The following is a 6,907-nucleotide window of genomic DNA, read 5'->3' as shown; positions in this document are numbered from 1 at the left end:
GGTGCTCCAAGTACATGGCGGTCGCCATCTTCGTCCGCGGCCGCGCTCTGGGTCTGCGCGGGCGGGCGGTGCCGCGAGAGGTGGAGGGCGGGGCCGGCGCGTTCACTATTAATGAGCCTCGCGCGTTGATTGGCCGGGCGAGACGGCCCGCCCTCTGACTTCCGGTCGGCAGGGTGAGCGTGGCGTCGCGCGGGAGCAGAGCTGGCATCGCAGCGGGGTTCCCGGCGGTAGCGAGGAGGGGTAGGAGCTGGGGTCCCGCTTGCCCTGGACACCCCCTCGCGCCCCACTCCGGGCCTCAGCCCGTTCGGCCTGGTGGGCGCCGACTCTCAGCCCAGGAGCCCCATCGCCCGCCGGTGTGCCGGGTCGGGCGCAGCAGGTGCCTGCAAGGAGCGACTAACGTGGTCCAGTGAACGATAGGGTCCCCGGAGTGCACCGGATGCGCGCAGAAAAACGGGGGGTGACGGGAATCACCACTTGTAGCTGGGGGTTAAGGCGCTACTCGGGCCAGCGCCCACGATTCTCCTCACCGCTCAGCGCTGGCCGCTCACGGGGCGCCTCCGGAAGGGGCTCTGCGCGACCTTCGCCCACTCAGAATGCCCGAGGCACAACTGGCCTCTGGACGGAGGGAGGCTGGGCCCCGGAACCGCACCCCCTTCTTGACCCCTGAGATTAAGGTGGTGGTTCCTACAAGTAGCATACTCCTGAGCAGTAGTTTCGTTATTGCAAGTGCATGTTTAAAGATGTACCCCCATTCCTGAACTCTCTAAACTCCAGTTAGATATTTGAAATGGAAACATTCATGTTTTGGCCATTTTTATGTTCATTATAAAAATTCAAACTATGCAGGAAGTTGAAATTTCCTTAACTCCCTGGGTACAGGACTGTGATGCTCTTGTTCACCTTTGAATCCAAATGGTAGCAGTTTGGGTGCATTCTTTCTGGCCCTATTTAGTGCTTGATGAGAACCTATGCACACACATGCAGACATAATTAAATGCTAGCCACTTTTTTATTGTTTTAAGAGGCTGTTTTTTTAATTAATAGGCTTTATTTTTTAGAATGGTTTTCAGGTTTACAAAAAATTGAGAAGAAAATAGAGTACTTATATACCCCTTCCACACATACACAGTTTCCACTATTATAAACATTTTATGTTTCTGTGGTATATTTATTACAATATTGATGAAACAATATTGATACATTGTTGTTAACTCAAGTCCAAAGATTACATTAGGGTTCTCTGCTGTACAATCATACTAAGTACCCACCATTACAGTGTCACACAGGATAGTTTCTCTGCCCTAAAAATTCCCTGTGCTCCATCTATTGATCCCTCTCCGTGTCCCTTATGAATCTTGGCAAACACTCATCTTTTTACTGTATATATAGTTTTGCCTTTTCTGTGATGTCATATAGTTGGAAACATACAGTATGTATCCTTTTCAGAGTGACTCCTTTCACTTAGTAATTTACATTTAGGTTCCTCCTTGTCTTTTCCTGGCTTGATAGCTCCTTTCTTCCAATGCTGATTATTTCATTGGTAATACCACAGTATATCTATTCACCTACTGAAGGACATCTTGGTTGTTTCCAAGTTTTGTCAATTGCGAATAAAGCTGCTATATTCGTTTGTGTACAGGTTTTTATTTGAACATAGTATTCGATCCCTGTGGATAAATACCAGGGAGTGTGATTGCTGGGTCGTACTGTACAATTACATTCAGTTCTGTGAGAAATGGCACACCATCTTCCAGCATGGCTGCATCATCGCCCATCCCCACCGGCAGTGGGCGAGAGTTACTGCTGCTCCACGTCCTCGCCAGCGTTTGGTGCCGTCAGCGTTCTGGACTGTGGCCAGTCCAACAGGTGTGTAGAGGTGTCTCATTTTCTTTCCTCTTCCCTAAGGACAGGATATTGAGCGCCTTTCACATGCATATGTGTATGTCTTCCTGGCTGAGCTGTCCCTTCAGATCTTTCACCCATTTTTCAGTCGAGCTGGGTTTTTTTTCACATTGGTGAGTCACACACTATTCACATTTCCACTCTGTACATCTTTCACCTGATATGCTTTATGAATTCTCACCACGTTTTGCTCAGTTCTACTTCATCCCGTTTACTAGATAAAATTCATTATGCTGGTGTACCACACTTTAACCAACTCCTTACAGACACACAGTGTTATTATGAACAGTGCTCTGGTGAACACTGGTTCACATAGCTGTAGGTATGTGTCCCAGTTGCATACTGCTGCATTATAAGTGACCTGAAAACGCAGTGTTTTAAAAGAACCATTTTATCATAGTTCGCAATTTTATGAGTCAGGCATTCCAGCAGGGCTCAGCTGGGTGACTCTTCTGTTCTTTGTGGTACCATAGAGATGACTGCGGTGGCTGGAAGGCTGCATTCAGCGGGTATATTGGGTCAGAGTGCCTACCTGTAGCCTCCAGCCCAGCAGTCCCAGGTGGTAGTACTTCTGATGTGGGCTTCCAGATTGTTCGGGAGGCCTAGGTGGAAGCTACAAGACCCTTGTGACTTCATCTTGGTTATCTCAAGACATCACCTCACTACATTCTATTAGTCAAGCAAGACTTTTGGGCTAACTGATTCGAGGGGAGGGGAAAAGAGACCCCATCTCTCTGTGGGAGGAGTGGCAAGAATTACAGCCATCTTTAACCTACCACGTTGTGGTTCTTCAGGAAATAGTCTTAGAAATGACATCGCTAGCTTGAAGAGCAGTGTGTGTTCTAAATGCTGATACTTTTGAATGAGTTGACGCTCCACTAAGGATGTTTCTACACTTTTAACCCTAGATTTCATCAGGCTTTTTGATCATTGCTAACATGATGAGAAAAAATAACCCAAAAACCAATCTCAGTGTTTTAACTTGTATTTAAGTGAGGTTCAATGTTTAAACATATTGTTGGCTATTTGTAGTTCTATCGTTTTATGTCCTTTATACATTATCCACAGAGAAATAATTCTTATAGAGAATAATCATATATCATGCCCTTTGTGTGTCATATTGAAAATAACTTCTCCCATGTTTATCTTTCACTCACATAAGAAAACTGACAAATTCTCTTACAGAGACGCTGTTTTAGAAGCTACCTGAATGAGAGGCGGCTCCCTTACTGTCTCGTCATAGCTACATGCTCTACAACAGGATTTCTCGACCTCACTGCTGCTGACATTCTGTGCTTGATACTCTTTGCTGTGGGGGTCTGTCCTGTGCCTTGTAAGCTGTCTAGCAGCATCCCTGGCCGCTGCCTACCCGATGCTATGAGCATCCCCACCCAATTGTGACAATCAAAATGTCCCTCAGTTGAGAAACAGTGCTTTAGGAAAAGACTAAGCTACTTTAACAGAAACCCAAACAAATCCAGTGGTTTAGAAAAGATAGAATTTTGCTTTTTTACATATGTAACAGTCCAAGGGCGGCATCCCTGCTCGTGGGCTCACTCAGGGACACAGATTCCTTCCAGCATGCTGTCTGCTCCCAAAGGGGCTCACCATTGTCTTCATGGACAAGGCTGAGACAAAACAGTGCAGTCTGCTGTCTGAAGGAGCACCTGCCACTTCTGCTCACATTCCTTTGGTGGTAAGTCACCTGGCCACGTCAAACTGCAAGGAGGGCTGGGAAATGGATTCCAAATGGGCAGTGATGTGCCCAGCACACTCTATTGTTCTGGAAGTAGTTGAGTGCTATGGATTGAATGTCCCCCCAAAATTCACAGGTTGAATCCCTAACCCCCAGTGTGATGAGAGGTAATCAAAGGGAAGAGATGCTAGAGATTTCTGCCTTTCCACACCTGTGCAGTGAAAAGGCCAGGTGAGGACACAGCCATCTGCAACCCAAAGGGAGAGCTTCCACCAAACATCAACCTTTCTGGGGCCTTGATCTTGGACTCCTGCCTCCAGAACCATGAGAAAATAAATCTGGCGCCGTTCAGGCCACCCCATCTGTGGGGCTTGTTATGGGAGCCCAGCTGAGAGACTTGGTAGATGGTGGCAATGTCTGACACGTTTCCTGTGAGTGGGAGGGTGCAACATACTGAGAACAGCGAAAGGATTTTAGCGTCTTTGTTTTTAATGATAAATCTCAAACACACCAAAGGAGAGCACCAAATGAACCCCAGGGGCTCACCAGCCAGTTTTGGCAATGATCACCTTAGGACCAGGCACACTCGGACCCAGCATCCCACCACCTCCTCCATGAAGTGGACACCTGCCCGTCAGAAGGCCTCCATGGCAGTGTAAAGAGCCCCACGCACGCTGGTGCGTCAGGCCTGAGCCTTGTCAGGGCAGCAGAGCACAAAGGAGACGATGTCCAGGTGCAAAGGCTCTCCCAGGCCCACGACAGGGCCATGAGGTCAGGACCGGGTGCCTGGAGAAGCTGCAGTTGCCCTGAGACCAGGAGGGAAAAGCTAAGAGAATTGCTAAGATGCTGATGTCCTTTGACATCACCGAGTAGGAGAAACAGTTGTGGGCCGCGTAATCTGGACTTCATGTTATGTGAGATAATTAAATACCTTGAAGATTTAAGCCACAGATGGGCCTGAATTCTGGTGCATGCGGTTAATGGCATCTTGATAAAGAGAGACATGACATGAGAGGTGGAAGCAAACTTGCTTGCAGTACCTTAATAATGAACTCGACTGCACTTGTACTAGTTTAGCAGTTTCTGCCATTAGAAAGGCACCCCATCATCACCGCCACGCAGCACGCGAGGCCCCACCAGCCAGGTCCCCTCCATTTTCACGGAACGCTGTGCATTCGCAAGATGATGCACCGCATGGTGTCCCTCCGTCTGCCCGTTAAGCTCAGCCCACAGCTGCGATGTGAGGCTGTCCTGAGACTTGTCTCTTGTGTACTCCCATCCCTTCATCCTTTTGAAGGCAAAGAGATGACATTTTAGAACAAGACATCAATCAGACAAAGGGATATTATCAACATAAGGTGATATTACGTACTAGGCTTTGTGTCATGGGCTTTCACTAGGCTGTGCTGTTGTAACAAGGGACTCCGAAGTCTCAGTGACTCAGAGTCAAAATATTTTATTTCTCGCTGGTGCTGTCAGCTGTATGTCTTCATTCCAAGACTCAGGGTGAAGAAAGCCTGAACGTGTGCTATGTCAGCTCTGATTACTTTACACCAGTGTCTGGAAGTCATGTGGCCAAGCTCAACATCAAGGAAAAAAGCAAATGATTGGAAATGATAATATGATCTATCACCCTTCCGAAACTCAGAACCAAATCAAGGAGGGGGGGTTACTCAGGAAAACAAAGCTACTTTCGCTGTCTTGCGTAATACTGTCATCAGAGGCTTGCAAGCAACCACTGAAAGAACTGGGGGTGGGGGTGAGGAGGTCAGGGAGATTGTTGCCGAGGCCCTCAGCCCAAGCACTGAACCGGGGGTCTTAGGAGCTGGAGGGGAAGCCACTGCCATCCTCAACCCTAGAAAGCCCTCACCGATCTTTTGGTCTGCAGCAGTGAAGCAGATGGCTCTCAAAAGCTCACTAGGAAAGTCGATTTCATCTACCACATTTCTGGCTGCGACTGCCTCCCCAAAACAGTGGCCTCCAAATTTCGTACCAGTGCCCGTCATTGGCAAAACATAGAAGAAATTCTGAGAAATATAGTTCCTAGCTTGTTATGGGCTGAATGTTTGTGTCCGCCCAAGGTATGCTTAAGTCCTGAGCCCCAGCGTGATGGTATTTGGAATGGGCCTTTTGGGAGGTGTTAGGTCTAGCTGAGGTTGTGAGGTTGGGATTATCGCGTGGGAAAGGTGTCCTTGTAAGAGAAGAAAGGCAGAGACTCTCCTAGTGCGCAATGTCACCTGAATAATGCCCCAGCAGCCTGGATGTCCCTAACAACCGCAAACATTACCGAGCACTTTCTAGATGATGTTGATATATGAAACATCCGAACCTGTAGAGAAATTTTAATGAGTTTATTTGAGCCCAACTGACAATTGCCAGGAAGCTAAATGTCAACAAATTAAGAAAATGCTCCAGAGAATGACAGTTTTGCAGTTTATTTTGTACATCAGAATCAAAGGAGACATAAGGAGTAGGACATGATATCCATGGGTGGTAGATTAAGGGGTAGAAAGCAAAGGGGGAAAATTTCTGGGATTGGATAAAAAGCGAAACGGAGGGACACACTTCTCGTATGTGGGTGGGTGCAGGAGAGTTAATAATTGACATTTACAGCACACAGGGATGGTCTGCGGGGCACAAGAGAATCAGGAGGGTTTCTGTGGTTTCCTGTTCCGGTGCGGTGGGCTGTGCCCTGAGGGGTCTGGAAAAAAGGGATTCTTCTGACATTCCAAGGGTGTCTTATCTTAGATGCGAAAGGACAGGCCACGCTCACCTAAGGTAAAGACTGTCAAGAAAGCTACAGGCCCACGACTTGAGTGCCAGCCGTGGCTGGCTTTAGTTAGGAATTTTTACGTTCGGCCATCCTACGTGATTACCTTTGTCTCTGGTCTGTAGGGACCGCCATGCTGGCCTCTCCTGAGCTTGTGAGGTTTAGTAGGGGACCCCTTTTCCATCCACCAAGGCAGGGGCTCGGCTCAGACCAGACACTTCTGCACTCTCCACCGCCATGAGCGGTTACCCTCTCATCCTTACCCACATTCACAGCAATGGAAGACAGAGATGAAAACGTCCCCTTCTGTCCTCCCTCCCTGTGAGTTTGCCGTCGTCTTTGGAAGCGGAGCTCTCCGATTTCGCAGTCCCGTGCTTTAGAATCGACAGTGACAATCCCGTGTTTCTCTAGGGCTGTCTCGCGGCCAGTGTGCAGACAGCCCCTCGCCTCCGGGCCGCGGCCCGACCGGAACTGGACGGCCAGCTCCGGGGCGACCGGGCTCCGCCCGCGGCCTCGCCCCGCCCCCAACGCGCGCTCTC

At 48.7% G+C, this 6,907-nt stretch overlaps 1 long non-coding RNA gene across 2 annotated transcripts; it reads right to left on the bottom strand.

Annotated features, from left to right (window-relative positions):
- Window positions 1–1,143: 1,143 nt before the first annotated feature.
- On the bottom strand, window positions 1,144–6,882 carry LOC112478326. 2 transcript variants are annotated; one of them, XR_003045776.1, is made up of 2 exons: window positions 6,475–6,882; window positions 1,144–4,886 (listed from the first exon to the last, which is right to left on the bottom strand). It is a non-coding gene; the product is annotated as an uncharacterized LOC112478326 (long non-coding RNA). The 2 variants fall into 2 exon arrangements; XR_003045777.1 differs by having other exon boundaries at window positions 6,632–6,879.
- Between the last annotated feature and the right edge of the window lie 25 nt (window positions 6,883–6,907).

Source organism: Pteropus alecto, unplaced genomic scaffold (assembly GCF_000325575.1).
Source record: "Pteropus alecto unplaced genomic scaffold, ASM32557v1 scaffold143, whole genome shotgun sequence".
Classification (NCBI taxonomy): Eukaryota; Metazoa; Chordata; class Mammalia; order Chiroptera; family Pteropodidae; genus Pteropus; species Pteropus alecto.
Note: the sequence above shows the minus strand (reverse complement) of the source record. Positions and strands in the feature narration are given on the sequence as shown.